This window comes from Pogoniulus pusillus, chromosome 10, assembly GCF_015220805.1.
Source record: "Pogoniulus pusillus isolate bPogPus1 chromosome 10, bPogPus1.pri, whole genome shotgun sequence".
Taxonomy (NCBI): Eukaryota; Metazoa; Chordata; class Aves; order Piciformes; family Lybiidae; genus Pogoniulus; species Pogoniulus pusillus.
Genome location: NC_087273.1, coordinates 17,994,879 through 18,011,359, shown reverse-complemented (window position 1 = coordinate 18,011,359; position 16,481 = coordinate 17,994,879).

Below are 16,481 nucleotides of genomic sequence, written 5' to 3'. Positions count from 1 at the left end.
GCTTCCATTTGGGCAGTCATCCTGATGGTGGCACTATTGACTCTGGGATTCCCTCACTCACACCTTCCACATAGAGAACGACAAACGGGACTGATTTAACGGTCAGAAATAGGTTAATTTAAAGCATAGCTGCCCTCACTTTCTTACATGTCTGGCATACAACCCAGCTGCATAAACGTGCTTCATAAAACCAAACAAAAAATAACAAAAACAAAACCCAAAGCAAACAAAACCCAAAAATCCCCTAACCAAACAAAACAACCCCCCAAAAAGCAAAAAACAAAACAGACAAAACAAAAAACAAACAAAACAAACAAACAACCTCCCCCAAAAAAAAAACAAAAAAACCCCAAACAAAACAAACAAACAACCCCCAAAAAAAACATGAACAAAAAAAAAAAAAAAAAACCAAAAAACCACCCACCCTTCACTCAGTTCCTTTTAATAACAGAGGGAAATTTTGTCATTCTATTTCAACAGCTCTCTAGTCTAAAAAGCCCTCACTTTTTTCTCCTCTTGCTGTGAATGCCTTAGAGAACTCTTTTTTCTTTACACAGTGCTCCTATTTGATTTTTTTTTTTATGTTTCTGCAATATGAATTAATTCAGCAGCAGCCCAGGAGTGGGTGTAGGGTGTTACTTTGCTACTGTTTCTTCTGTTCAACGACAGAGCATAATCACATTTTAGGATTTAGTAGGCTTTAAACTGAGGAGAAATTGGTGGTGATGGAGGAGAGTTTTGTGAGGGGGTTTCTTTTGTGGGTGGAACATGCTGGTTGTGGTGGTGGTGTACTTTATACCTATGCTTGATGAAATAAATACTCTGAACATGATAGGGGTATAATGATTCTTGTATTTTTACATTAATACCTTCCCATATTAGGTCAAGACTACCTGTGATATATACAGCTCTGGAAGTTAGTGTCAGAAATCTGTCAATAGTTTGAAGAATAGCCCCAAACTGCTTCCATGAGATTGGGAACTTCATGTTTCTATGTACATGTTTCCATTCACATGGTACACTATGTTGAAATTTACATATATATTGGAATGTCTCAAAGAAATTAATCCCATTCTCAGACAGCAGCAGTTCAGTTCATTCCTCTACAAATCCTTGCACAGATCAGGCAAACAATTTCTCTTGTCAAATGTTTCAGATTAAACTGCCCAAGTATGACTGGACACGTATTTTAACCTGAAATAAATCTGGTGAGTTCTTCCCCTTCCCTTCTCTTCTTCTCCTTCTTCTCTTCCTCTACCATAACATTAAAAAAACCAAACACAACAACAAAAAAAAACCCAACCAAACAAAAAAAAATCCACAAAACAAACCAACCAAAAAACCCCACAAAAAAACCCAAAACACAAATAGAGTAATTTTTAGCCTAATTGGTATCAGTAAGTTAGTGAAAAGATGTCTCCATTATTTGATACCAGGATTCAACAGGCTCCCTCAGGTCTAGACAGTAGTTGTGCTAGCTGTACAAAGTAAGGAGGATCATAGTCTTAACAGGTGCAATAGATGGATAGATAGGAAATACAGCTACAATGCTGAAGTAAAGAGAGGGAAGAATTGATATAACTATTAATTACATGTTGTTGGGATTTGTTTTTTTCACTTAAAATTAGAGAGGGTAATGGAGAGTTTAATTAGAAAAAAAAAAAATAGGAAAAGGAAGGCAATTACTGTTCCAGCCCATCTCTTCCCTCAACATGATTAACAGCTAGAATTGTGTAGGCCTTAGGGCAGAGTTGAGTCTTGAGGAAGTATTTGAAAGAGATATCATTCTTATAGATTGTATCAGGAAAAAAAAATCACACTTTTAAGTCATATCCTGCACAGATAATGCAGTCAAAGAAAAATGACAGTATTAGAGATATTTATCAGTAGGAACAGTATTACATCTGTGAATACTGTTGCCAGTAAATTTGATATCTGCAACCTTAGGGAATATAGGATATTTATGACAAAAAGTGGTGAAAGGTAAAGGCAGCTGAATTTTAGCAAGTGCAAGTAAAGCTTATTTTGCTACATTGCCTAAGAAGAATAAATATCATGGAAACAGAGGAAGCCAAGCAAGGAAGAGGATTTGAAAAGGACAACAAAATTCATATGCACAAGATCAAAAATTACCAGGATGTTAAATTTTAAGGGTATGAAATGGGGATAAAACCTATAGCTATATCAGAAAGCAGCTCCTGAAGTGAGAAAGGTAAAATCCAGCTTGGAGAAAGGACAGCATGAAGGATACATTCAAGACAAAGTGGGGTAGATGTCACAGCTGTGAAGGTAAAAGAAGGGGAAAAAAAAGAGCCTTAATGAGCCACCTACGTTTGCTTCACCCTCAGAAAAGTTTCTTAAGAACTTCTACTGATGATGCCTGAGCAGAAACATGAAAATATGAGGTGCAAAGCTAAAGAAAAGCTATGAAACAATACAGTAAGAAGTGTATATACACTGTGAATACACTGTGAAGTGCTGTGCTCTCCTGATGTCATGAATGTGGAGGGCATTCACTGTGCATCCTCTTAGAAGGGCTCCACACTGTGTTGTTGGAAATAAATTATCACTGCTTTGAGAGACACAAAATGAGATGCCAGACTGATTTCTGAAGATGCACAATGGATCTTATGTGGGTCTGTAATGAAAGGCAGGGCCCCTTATTCCAGTCACTGGTAGATGGCAAAAGGACAAAGGTAAACTACATCATGGTTTTCACAAGCTTGGTTTAATGAGTCAGATAGATTTTTTAAAGTTTTCTTTGCAACATCTTTTACTCTTTTACAAGTGCTGAAATAACGTATGATAATAAGAGGAGTTAATAACTACTCATCTAAATGGTATTTGAACAAATGATGATTATGTTAGCTGCCTTTGATGTGCCTAAGAACAACAAAATGACCTTCTTTTAAATAATTCCTATGCAGTATTCTAAAGACAGTTTTAAATAGAAGTACAGAGATCAACCATTTCCTCATATCCAGAAAGTAATAACACTGCTGCCATCCTCTGCTTTTCATTTATGTACACTCATCTTACATTCCTGCACATCTCTCCCTGTGTCTGCCTGCACATGTTTTTCAAGGCTAAAAATGGGAAAGTCTCTAATAAATATTGAATATCATTTAACTGCCTAGAAGCGCGTAAAAACGTGTGTGTGGCCAGTTACAGAAATGGCACAATTGTCTAGGAGGCTGATAACACGTAAGACAGCCACAGATTGCTCTTATATTCCCTTGGGCATATCCAGCTGTACTATGCAAAACTCCTATTGTGTTTGCATTCATGTGTGTGCATATGCACAGCTGGGTAGGAAAGACTGCAGACAGCTATGTGTTGAAAAAAATAAGGAGTAATATCATCTCACCTCAAAAGATGTTTCTTCGTCTTGCTAAACAAGAATACAGTTCACCAGTCTTGACAGATGTCTTTCAAGATCTCCTGGCATGACAGAATCATGAGAAAACAGACCTGAGATCTGGAATCCAGAAGCATATAATACCGTACACACAGAGCTTGTTTTTGCTGTGCTCTGTTGAATTTTGTGCCTCTTTTATTTGCCTGAAAACTGTAATTGTACATGCACAAACAGTCGCACTTACTGTTTTCCCTCTGCTTATCTCTGAAGCTGAAAGAGAACTATTGATGTGCAATACTTTATCATAAGAAAGTGATAAAGAGTATCTCACTTCTGTCTGAAATATATCTTCATGAAAACTATACAGCCTTAATTCAACCTGATCTCTGCAACAGATTACCAATGAGAGATTTCTAGAGTCGGTACCACTTCCAGTGCACATGAAAATGCAGTTTTTGTGGGGAAAAAACATGAGGTTCATCTTTTATTTGCTTTAATTTTTAGTCTGGGTTTGGTAGCAGATGGAAGCAGTGATTTCTGAGACATAGTTACTCACCTTTCCAGTAGATGGTAGTACAGATGTGCTTAAGACATTATTACATTTGGGACTGAAACAAACATCTAGATACTAAGTAAGAAGGAATTTTTAGTTCTATCAGTTCTTAAAAGCAAGTCATGTGGAGCTGGCATTTGAAAAAAAAAAAAACAAACCACAAAACATCAGGACATTTTTTCTCCACTGATCTTTAACAAGCTTTTACTTTATTTATTGAATTTGATAGAAAACTTGGTTGAAATGCAAATACTCCTAACTGAAAGACAGGGAACTCTGCCAACCATTGACTCTCCTATTTCTGTAGTGTTCGGTAATCTGAAGGATGGTGCATTACAGTTTCACCAAATGCAAAGGCTGTATTAGGCTGTATTAGCAGCTGAATGTATTCGTTTCTTTTTTGACTAGGTTTGACTTAGTTATATTGGCAGAGAAAAATGAAAAACCTTTGTCTGGCCAGCTTATTTTCCCTTGTAGATTCATTATGCTTGTATGTGCTGATTTTATCAGCAGCACTTAAACATGTATATGATAATAAATTCAGTTTCATATATAATATATATATAAACAAGCAAAAAAACCACACAAAATAACCAAAAAAACGAAACCCCAAACCCAACTATCAAGCAGATGCAGCAACAACAGAAAAATATCCACAATTAATATAAAAATGAGATATTTCTTAGAGTAACAATCGAACTTGTAAGTTTTCTAAGTCCTTAATTTTTTTTTAGTGTTGTAATTCTTTAGTGAAATGTAATAGAAACATGACTGAAGGAATTGACGAGTAATGGACTGCATTCTACCTGGTCTTGCAAAATCAGAATTTTAGCCATTTTAATTGTAACATAAATGTAAAAACAAAGCAAAACAAAACAAGCTCCCCCCCACCAAAAAAAATCCAAACAAAAAAAAAAAAAAACACCCCAACACCAAAAAAACCTATCCCTAACAAAAAAACACTACATAAAACAACAGCAAAGCCAAGACCAAACCAAAGGGTCAAAAAATTGCCAGTTATATAGTACATAAATAGCTATTTTTTTTTCCTGACAGTGATTATTAACATATGGTCTACTAACACCTCTGGAATATTTTGTTTCAATTGTATCGATACACAAATTTCTTGGGATGTTTCTTTGCTATTATAATTGCTATCAGTTAATTTTAGAGTTAAGCACTTGCTGTTAGATACACTAAAGCTTGATTGGAATAAATGTCCGTGAACTTTCTGAACATGATTTCCAGCAACAGCTGATGTTAGTCAATACTTCTGTCATCCTAATTTTGTAGCCTGACAGCTACATAAACCCTAATTAGCATAAAACCCTAATTAAGGCTATATATAGGGCTTGCAAGCGAAATAGGAAGGAGTATAAAAGCATTAATTATCTGTTTTATTAACGTTGCCTGATATATTGAAGTGATTGCCACTGAGGAGAATCCTACGTGGGATTTACACCTGTGGAAAAAATAGCATTTCATTTTAAAGTACAAACTCAAAAAAATCAAGACTGGTAGGAAGGTAGAAGGAGACTAATTATGTGGATGACCATGGATGCTGTTCCCACAATCTGTTTCCAGCATAAATAGTAGAGATACAGCAATAAGAGCAGCTACCTTCTGGGTGATGTCAAAAGAGAAATTGTCTTGACAAATGAGGGAGATTTTAAATGGGAGTTTTCTCTGACCTACAATACAAGGAAAGGTTATGTTAATGTGTTAAGGCACAGGCCTTTACTAATGGCTGAGCTCTAGACAAGGTGGTATAGCTCAATAAGGGAGCCAGGATTTTGTACTTCTTCCTCCCTGAGTGTCTGAGAAACACTCATTATTCTGTCCTAGGTATATATTACACTCTATTATAAATGCTCTTAGTTTATTATAAATGTTCTCTGATATAAATGTCACAAAAAGTGATTCTGGAGAAGAATGTGTGAAGTCAGCATCTGGCACAGAGGACAAAAGCTGTGTCTCTTTTAACATTAAAGGTAACAATTGTCTTGCTTGAGCCACATTCTGGTTTTTTTTCTGATTAAAGTCAAATTGAGCCTTGAATTATTCTACATGTACTTTTCCCAATGAACAGTGAACTGAAAAAAAAAAAAATTAATCTTTTTAAAACACCTTAAAGCCCATTTGTCTTTTCAGCTAATGAACTATGTAAAGAAGGCTCAGTTGCCACAGGGGTGCTTGTCAAACCCGTCACAGGGAGCCTTTATAAAGCCTAAAGGATATGTATCATAATGTATAAAATTTGTCATGGCATATCATTACTACCTTTTTGGAGGCTTGTTACAATGATTATAGATGATTAAGTCGTGTGTAGGTTTTGGGTTTTGATTGGTTATTGGTTTTGGGGGTTTGGTTTGTTTTTTAAAGGTAGCTTCATGATCAGTAGAATTAAGGAAACTAAGTTTCTCATGTTCCAGGCATTTTATGTGCTATCTGTTGTGCCAGAAAATTACATCCCCAAAAAAGGATTTCCCTGCCATAAAGGTGTTTATATGAGACGTGAGATCTTTCCATGCATGGTACTTCGGTGCTCAATATTGCATTTATGCAAGACTGTGTGCAGTATGCTTTTGTAGGTTGTTCATAGCTGCAGAATTCAAATCTGTGTAGTTATTTCTGAAACCTCCACCTTGCACCAAATCCATCTGCAATGAACCATGAAGAAATCATCAAAAGCTGATGAGGGGCATGGGGGGGCACACAAATGCATTTGGAAAGGTACACAATTGCAGTCTGATGATGATTTGGGAGAATGAGTCTGAAAAAAGGTACTAATATTCAACCTTCCCTGTTTTGTTTACTATCCTAAGTGTTTCCTCTCTCACTTACCTCTTATTTCAGACTGAAAACCACTATGAGACATGATTTTGTAGAGGATTGCATGCAGCTTTTGATAAAAGGATGCGTGGGACAGTTTGGCCCAAGGGACAAACACAGACTCACCACATCACCACAATGTCAAACACAGGTGTGCCTTTTTCTCTGGCCTCCAAAAATCTTGCACAGGAAGTAGTCCAAGTAGCAGCAGGAACAGGTAGACTAACCTTGGGCAAATTCTGGGAAGATGAAATATGAGGAGGGAATAGCACTCTGGTCCTTAACTGCTCAGCTAATGCATGAAAAGCATATTAGTTTTCTATTCTACAGCCAACCTTACTCACTATGCTGACTGTTCTGAATCTCATACAGAAATGTTTAGGTGTCCCTCTGCACTGTAGGTTTCCTTCTGTGTTTTTTGTTGTAATTGGATTTTATTTGTATCTAAGCCTAAGATAAATTTGATGCCTGTCTACGGTGCATTTTGGAGCACCAAACATCAATCTCTAAACCCATCATGACCAAAGCAATGGCAATAAAGCTCATCAGGTCAGCCATAATAAGCTGAGACAAAGTACTGCTCTAATAGAGTTCTGATGCTTTCAAGACAAACCAGTAGCTAATGCACAGGAATGCACCATGAGAAAGCTGTTCATGCTAGCTAACAGAGCCTTGCTTTTCTAACTTACCATGCTCAGCATCACCAGTGAAAATATTGGTAGCAATTGACATCACCCTCGCTAGCAAGGGAAGAAGGAAGTACCACCACTGACAGTAGAAAAAAAAAAAGAGAGAATTAATGAATAGGCTTGCTAAAATACTAATCACTGTCACCTCACACTAGATCAGGATGTCTAGAGCCTCATCCAGTCTGGCCTTAAACACTTCCAGGGATGGGGCTTCCACCATCTCATTGGGCACCCTCATGGTGAAGAAATTCTTCCTAACATCCAGCCTGAATCTACCCGTTTCTAGCTTTGTTCCATTCCCCCAGTCCTGTCACTACCTGGCGTCCTAAAAAGTCCCTCCCCAGCTTTCTCACAGGCCACTTAGGGTACAGAAATGCCACAATAAGGTCTCCTTGTAACCTTCACATCTTCAGACTGAACAGCCCCAACTCCCTCAGTCTCTCCTCACAGCAGAACAGCTCCAGCCCTCTGATCATTCTCATGGCCTTTCTTCGGATATCTTCCAGCACCTCCATATTGCTCTTGTAAAAAGGGCTCCAGAACTGAATGCAGTACTCCAGGTGGGGTCTCACCAGTGCAGAGTAGAAATCACTTCTCTCACCCTGCTCCCAACACTTGCTGCAGCCCAGGACCTAGTTGGCTCTCTGGGCTGCAAGAGCACACTGAGGGCTCATATTGAGCTTCTTGTGCATCAGCAAACCCAAGTCCCGCTCCTCAGGGCTCAGGAACTGTAAGCTGCCAGAAAGAAACTCTGAAAAAGACTAAGGTTGTCTAGAAACTGTCAGTGCAAACTTAGTTACACCTAACAGACACTGCAGTCACCTTCTGATATAATTACAGGCCACCTTTTTAACTCTGCCATTTTTTTGATCTTCAGGAATAGCTGCACTGAGTAGCAATTACAAGTACAGCAGCATAACAAGTATACAATCCAGCTATCACAAAGACAGTATTTTTTTTTTACTATGTTTATGCAAAACAAATCTCTGCTCTGCTTCATCTTTTGTACCTTTTTGTAATGAAAACCACTGCCTTAAGTTATTTTCTTAAATCACATCTTTTATTAGCCTTTTATGCCAGATTTCTTTTCTTTTTTTTTTTTTTTAATAGCTATTTATCATAGCAAAAGCAAAACAGAAACATACTTCAGTGTGGGAGGTTTATTTTTGTAGTAGGAGGCTTTAGTGGAGATAGGATTGATACATCAAAGCCTTATCCCATGATAACAGATATATTTAAATATTTACCTTCATTTTTTGTCCTCTACAGTTAATACAATATTTTCCTAACATAAGCTGCTAAAAGTATTTTCCCCTTTTTTATTCTTATTAAAATTTTGATTTGAAGATATGTTCCTAAAGCTGTGAATAGTTATTAGCATTTCTTTAAAGGCTTCAATATTTGAATGGCCAAATTCCAGTCTGAGTAATTACATTCTGCCTACTTAAATTCCCCACACAGTTTCAATTAGATAAGTTATTCTTCTACTCTTTATGTCCTAAAACCATTCTGCAGCACTGCTGCCACTATTAAACAGCTGCTAAATTTTGCCCCAGAGGTGATTGAACCAATCCCTATATACAAAACACAATATATAAAACAAACTGATTTTTTTTTTTTTTGCTAGATGAAGGTTGGTAAATATAAGTTTTATCATGGCTATGTGTTATTTTGCAATGCCCACATTTATGCTCATGTTTAGGGTAACAATAGGGAAAACTTTTCCCACAATGTCCTATTCACAATGCTCTGGAAAGAACAGGAAGATTCATCTTTACATGTATTTGGAGCACTACTCTCAAGAATCCTGCTCTTATATTGCAGGCACATTGCCAGGTGGGTGCAGGAATGACCCCATCAAAGACATTAAAATACGGTAGGCTGGATTTTATAGATGCTTAGATACCTCAGAAAGGATACCAAGATCTGTCAGGCTTAATGTGGAGGATTCTTCCCCATATGATTTTGGGAATCCTGCTAGAGCCTTTAAAAAGAAATACACCCCCAGTTCCTTCAGAAGACATTCCCCGTATACTACAACCCCAGCCTGGAACTGTCCAGTTGCACATAATTTTACTTTACCAAGCACACTGATTTTTTTCTCCTGTAGTTAAACCTGTGAGATTGTCCTCCTGAAGAAGTAGGTAAGAAATAGGTAAGAAAGGTTCTGAAGTAGCAAAGTGCAGTAGCTCATTTAGAAATAGCTTTTGTGTGGTCCCAGGCTGGCCATGTGCAATGTATTAAAGATACTATTTTTTATTTTTCATATCAAGACCTCTATTTCTGATCTTTCCAAGGAACCTGTTCAGATTACAGTGGTTACTGTTGCTTCAGGGTAATCTGATGCTGCTGGGAGTTTGTGTGTGAAATCTCTGTGTAACTGCTTATCAATAATTAAGCCAAAATCCAGACCAAGATTTAGGCCTTTCTAAATTAAATCCTGCCTTCATAAAAGATGCCTGTAGATAAATCTCCAGTAGACCTAGGACAGGTTGTCCCCAGGCTTACAAAAACTGTACATAAACTGAAATTATTTCTGGGGTCAATTAAAAACAAATCACTAAATACAAAACCTCTGAAAGTTGTAGCAATAGTTAAACATTTATAAATGTGAAAGCTGCTGTGGCTGAATAGGGCCTGTTCTTGTCTTCCTTTTTCTTGGTTCCTGGTGCCGTGTACCTGGTGAGCACATACCTTAGAGCAGGTTCCTTTTATGGCCGTTCTGTTTTGTGGAAGACAACCTGCTCTCTAGAGGAAAGAGAAACAGCTTTCTTTTCCCTGGTATTTCTTTTTCTTGGGGGGATATACCATGTTTCTTTTTTCTCGGTCAACTGATGAGATGCAGAGAATCATCTAAACAAGATTCTGGACTTTTATACTCTTCTTCCATCCCCCCCCCCCCCTTTATTTCTTCTGAACAGGGGTTGGCTTCTGAATGGGGTTCTTCTTCTGGGTTTGGCTTTGGCAGGTTTTTTTGTTCTTTGGTGAGTTTTGGGGTTTTTTTTATTTGTTTAGATTTTGTTTGGTTTTTTTTCCTAATCTTCAATCTTCATCCACGAACTTTCCAAATCTGTGAATCCTCCCTATATGCAGTCCAATTTTTTCCTATACAGTCTATTTCAGATAGTGAATCTCTTCTCTTGCTTATTCATCTTCATTCCATGTCCATTTCAGTTATTTTTCAGCCCCAGGCTTTTTCATGCCACCACAATGAGGAGAATCCTGCCAAGCAATCTCTCTGATTATATTCATCTGCACTTCAGGATACACACCCAAACCTGAATACTACTTGCTGCCTTCTCCTCGTGATGAAGGATTGAGACAAGTGAGGCAACAGTCCTCAAATCTGCGTGGCTACTAAACTGTGCTTCACAACACGCTGTAAAACACTCATGCTGAGAACAGTACTGCAGAAAACATCTGAGCTGCAGAGTCTTAATACAACATAAGAAAATCAAACCAAGTAAGGACAGGGCAGTTTATGAATTGTTTTGCAGAATATTGGAACCCTCCATTAAGACTTTGTCAAGTATCAAAGATCAGCTTTTGAAGAGAAACTGTAACCAAAGCTTCAAATACTCCCCAGTTTAAGAGGGACAGGGATCTGCTGGAGAAGATCCAGCGGAGGGGTCTGAGACTGGAGCACTGCCTGATGAGGAGAGACAGAGGGGGGCTTTTTAGTCTGGAGAAGAGAGGACTGAGAGGGAATCTAATAAAGGTTTATAAATATCTGAGGGCTGGGGTTCAGGAGTTGGGGTAGGACAAGCAGTAATGGATGTAAGGTGCAGCACAGGAGGTTCCAGCTCAACACAAGGGGGAACTTCTTTACTGTAAGGCTCCCAGAGCACTGGAACAGGCTCCCCAGAGAGGTTGTGGAGTTTCCTTTGGAGACTTTGAAGGCCTGTCTGGATGTGTTCTTGTGTGCCCTGAGCTAGATTGTAAGGTCCTGCTTTGGCATGGGGGTTGGACTCGATGATCTCGTTGGGTCCTTTCCAATCCCTGGCATCCTGTAACCCAAAATATACCAGAATTCCTCTAGAGAGGAAAAAAAAGTCCCAGAACATTTCTGTAGAGTCTCTGCCCCTACTCATGGCTTCTAGGAGTTTGAACTCACTAGAGGAAGAGCACAAAGTGTTAAATGTTCTGTGGTACTGCTCCTGCAAAGACTGACAGCATCACTCCCATGTGCTTCATGCTTGGTGTTCTGAGAAATCTCTGCTACAGGTGTGAGTTTTACTTAAAGCAGCAGCTCCTGGTGACGTTTGGTAGTGTTGTAGGTTGGGAACCATTGAGTTAAAAATCCTCTAGGGACCAGAGGAATCCAGGGAGTGGACGCAGGAAAGTGTAGAATTGATACGCAGGCCCAAAATTGTGCTACCTCTTAATAAGCTGGCAACAAGGCCAAATCGGTCTCCTTTCCTTTCCCTCCTTCCTGCTGTCTCTGGTGGGAGCTACATATTGGAGTAAACATGTAAGGAGTGGGGCTGGTTGTGGGATCCATAGGCCTTGTTTAGGGCATATGAGTGGCAGAGGCACTGGGGAGGGAAGAAAAGAGCACTGGGGATTGTAGATTAGTTTGGGGTTGGGAGAAGGTTAAAGGGGGTTGCTGTGTATCCTGTATATGCTCTGTAATTTATTCTGTATCTTTCTTTTCAAATATAATTCTGTGTTTCTATTCCAATTCATTTCAGAGCCTTTCATGCTGCCTGCACTTGTAAAAAACCATGACGGTTAACTAACTTTCTGAAGTTCACCTCTGCTATGAGGACAGGCTACAAGAGTTGAGGCTCTGCAGCCTGGAGAGGAGAAGGCTTTCAGGAAACCTTGGAGTGACCTTTCTACATCTGAAGGGGGCTACAGGAGGGCTGAGGAGGGACTATTCATAAGGCTTTGTAGACAGGATGAGGCAAAGGGGATATTCAAACTGAATGTTAAGAAGAAATTCTTTCCAGTGAGGGTGGTGAGACACTGGCACAAGTTGTCCCGGGAGGTTGTGGCTGCTTTCTCCCTGGAGGTGTTGAAGGCCAGGTTGGATGAGGCCTTGAGTGACTCATTCAAGTGGGAGCTGTCCCTGCCTATGCTGAGGGGTTGGAACTGGATAAGCTTTGAGGTCCCTTCCAACCTAACCATTCTGTGATTCTATGAAGTTCAAAGCAAACATGCTCAAAACCTCACCGTAAAGAACTGTTTCCTAACATCCAGTTTCAATCTCCCCCCTGCCAGTTTAAGCCCATTATTCCTTGTCCTGTCATTGCAAGACCTTATCAATAGTCGCCCCCCAGCCTTTCTGTAGGCCCCTTCCAGATACTGTACTTTAGTTCTCTTAGCTATATTTGAAGTTTTGCTCTACTTTCTAATTAGTACAATAACTGTAATAATTGTAAAGCCAGGGTTTCAGAGTAAATTACCTTAACATTATGGAAGAGTCAAACTGAAAAAACTCTTCACATTATAGAAGCCTCAGACTGAAAAACCTGTACTTTTTCATGTATTAAGATACACACTCAAATGCATTAGCTACTATTGAACACTGAATAATTACATTTGCATTTTACATTCAATTTAATTTTTAAAAATGATAATGCTGCAGCATATTTAGCATATGTTACTTAAGAAATCATTATCTACAGCTTGAAATAACAGTGAAAACTCTGGAAGACTATGTCTAATTTGCCAATGTATTCTGTGTGTTTCTAAAAGCCTACAAAAGAAAATCTTTCCAATTAGAGATTAAAAGGAGGATAGAATTCTACCCACAATTGAAGAAGAAAAGAAAGGAAATTTTAATTTTTAAAGAAACTGCTCCAGAAGCTAACACACTTTACTTATTTTTACTGTACAATTCTCCAGGGGCCAGACCTTAGCAAGGCCTTTGGCAGTGTCTCCCATGACATTTTAGTGAGCAGGTTGAGGAAGTATGGGATGGAAGAGCAGAGAGTGAGGTGGGTTAGGAACTGGTTGCAAGATAGAGTTCAGAGGGTGGTGATCAATGGTACCAGGTCCAGCTGGAGAGCTGTGACAAGTGGTGTCCCTCAGGGATCAGTGCTGGGACTAGTCCTGTTCGACATCTTCATCAATGAGGGCACAGAGTGTCTGCTCAGCAAGTTTGCTGACGACACCAAGCTGGGAGGCTTGGCTGATACAGCTGAGGGCTGTGTGGCCATCCAGAGAGACCTGGACAGGCTGGAGAGCTGTGCACAGAGGAACCAGATGAAGTTCAACAAGGACAAGTGCAGAGTCCTGCATCTGGGGAGGAATAACAAACTGCACCAGTACAGGCTGGGAGGTCATCTGCTGGAGAACAAGCCTGTGGAGAGGGACCTGGGTGTCCTAGTGGCTAACAAGTTAACCATGGCACAGCAATGTGCCCTTGTGGCCAAGAAAGCCAATGGGATCCTGGGGTGTATTAGGAAGAGTGTGTCCAGCAGATCAAAGGAGGTTCTCCTCCCCCTCTACTCTGCCCTGCTGAGACCTCATCTTGACTACTGTGTTCAGTTCTGGGCTCCGCAATTTAAGAGGGACAGGGATCTGCTGGAGAGGGTCCAGCAGAGGGCTACAAGGATGATTAGGGGACTGGAGGGCATGGCTTATGAGGAGAGGCTGAGTGTGGCAGTTTGAGCTGATTTTCTAGCTCAGACATAGCGGAGAGATGAACACTCCAGGAATAGACCATATAATGACAACAATAGGTAAGTTAATATAATTTCATTGGAGGATCAAGAGCTTAATGTCTAGAAGCACAGCTTGTTCTCCCCCTTCTGCTGGCTTTTGCTGCTGAGCTGCACCTGCCTATCTTCCCCACCTGCTCTTTTGGCTGCTGCTTCACTGCTGCTTGACCCCTCCCCCATCTCCCTTAAGGTTATTGTATTATTTTTTTCCTTCTAACTTGAGAACTGTTATACTTACACTAACTGTTATACTTACACTATAAGAAATACAATTTTGTCTTTCCCTAACCTGGGACACTGAGGGACCTGGGGCTGTTTAGTCTGGAGAAAAGAAGACTTAGAGGGGATTTGAGAAACGTTCATAAGTATCTGAAGGCTGGCCAGGAGAGAGGGGACAGGCTCTGCTCACTTGCTCCCTGGGATAGGACAAGGAGCAATGGGTGTAAATTGCAGCACAGGAGGTTCCACCTCAACACAAGGGGGAACTTCTTTCCTATAAGGGTCACAGAGCACTAGAACAGGCTCCCCAGAGAGGTTGTGGAGTCTCCTTCTCTGGAGACTTTCAAGGCCTGTCTGGATGTGTTCCTCTGTGATCTGTGTTAGATAGTATTGTCCTGCTCTGGCAGGGACATTTGACATCATCAAATGTCAGAAGTAAATAAGACTACAGAGTTTAATAATCTGAGCTTTGGTCATGGTATTGGAGCTTTCACTGACTAGTGCTTGTCAATGTGTTTTCTGCATATAAAATAGAATTTGAATATGAAGATCAGATTTATTTTTTTTAATGTATGCCATTGTTACCACATTGATAACAAGTAATATGCAGTTATTGCTGAAGTATTTGGTCTAGCTTTAAAAGGAGATTTGAGAATGGCAGTGGTTGAAAGGACCCTAAACATTTCTGGAACAGAGCCCTGCCAGCCTTGTTCAGGGCGAGGCTGAAATTGTAGTGTCAGCTGTTCACTGCTGTAGCTTTCCCTTGTGGCATATTCTACACAGAATATTTGCTCTTGGACAGATCATTGTTACATAATCAGAACAGTGGATTCGTTTAACCTTCTTAGTGTCTAGCTAAACATGACCACTTTGCAATATACGGATTGCAACAAGAAAGCACATAAAAAAGGACTAAATTACATAGACATTTTAAGATTACTGTATTTGGATTAAGCTATATCTGTTGGCATATACATACACCTATGCAGTCATACATATATATGCATGACCACACCTTGAGTACTACGTTCAGTTTTGGGCACTTCAATGCAAGAGGGATGTGGAGGTGCTGGAGTGAGTGCAGAAGAAAGCAATGCAATGAGGGCCTGGAGAATAAATTTATGAGGGGTGACTGAAGGAGCTGGGGATGATTAGTTTGAAAAATAGGAGGCTGAGGGGATACTGTGGAGAGGCTGCTGCTGGTCTCTTCTCACAGGAAAATTGTGATAGAACAAGAGGCAATGGCCTCAAGATGTGACTGGATAGATTTAGACTGGGCATTAGGAAAATTTTTTCAGGACAAGAGTGATCAGGCACTGGAATGTGCTGCTCAGGGAGGTGGTGGAGTCACCAACCCTGAATGTGTTTAAAAGTCATTTGGATGCAGTGCTTGGGGATATGGTTTAGGGTGCACCTTATAAAGGAGTGTTATTAGTTGGACTTGGTGATCCTGAGAGACTTTTCCAACCTGAATATTTCTGTGATTCTGTGATAGACATGCTCAGTTGTCCCCCTTAAGTAGCTTAGGGAGTCAATGAATTACAAGGACCCAGGTCTAAAATGCTTCAATTTTGAGCAAACTTCAGGCTTTGATCTTGGTGGTGACTTTTACCATCAGCACAGAATCACTGATAGTGCATCTGTCACTTGCAGTTTGCACCTTCACAGCAACCCTTTCTTGCTTATTTTCATCGAGCGTCATTCTAAGTATGACTCCCCAAACATAAGGCAACTGCTGATTTACCATAAAGAAAAATATTGTAAGACTACAACTGACCTATACACTTAGGTCTATCTATTTTTTCATCCATGTTATTACATAATAAGCATAAGAAATACTTTTGGCCTACAGAACTTTGGTGGTCAGTATATATTAGAATGATAATGTTAGTTTCACTGTTTTGTCATGATTCTCTACATAGCTTATAGACACAGACCTAAATAATCTCTTCTGAATTTACCCACTTCCTGTGGTGGGGCCCTCAGATCCATATGGCAAAACTCAAAAGTGACACGATAGGATAAACAGGAAAATGTCATTATAACAAGAGCCAAGCCTGAGCTATAAATTTTAGACCAAAACTTCTTTTAAGTATGAGGTTTCTCTTTGGCAGTGCTCCAGTAGTGGGCAGTTATGGCCATGTTTAGCATTTTGCTTACAG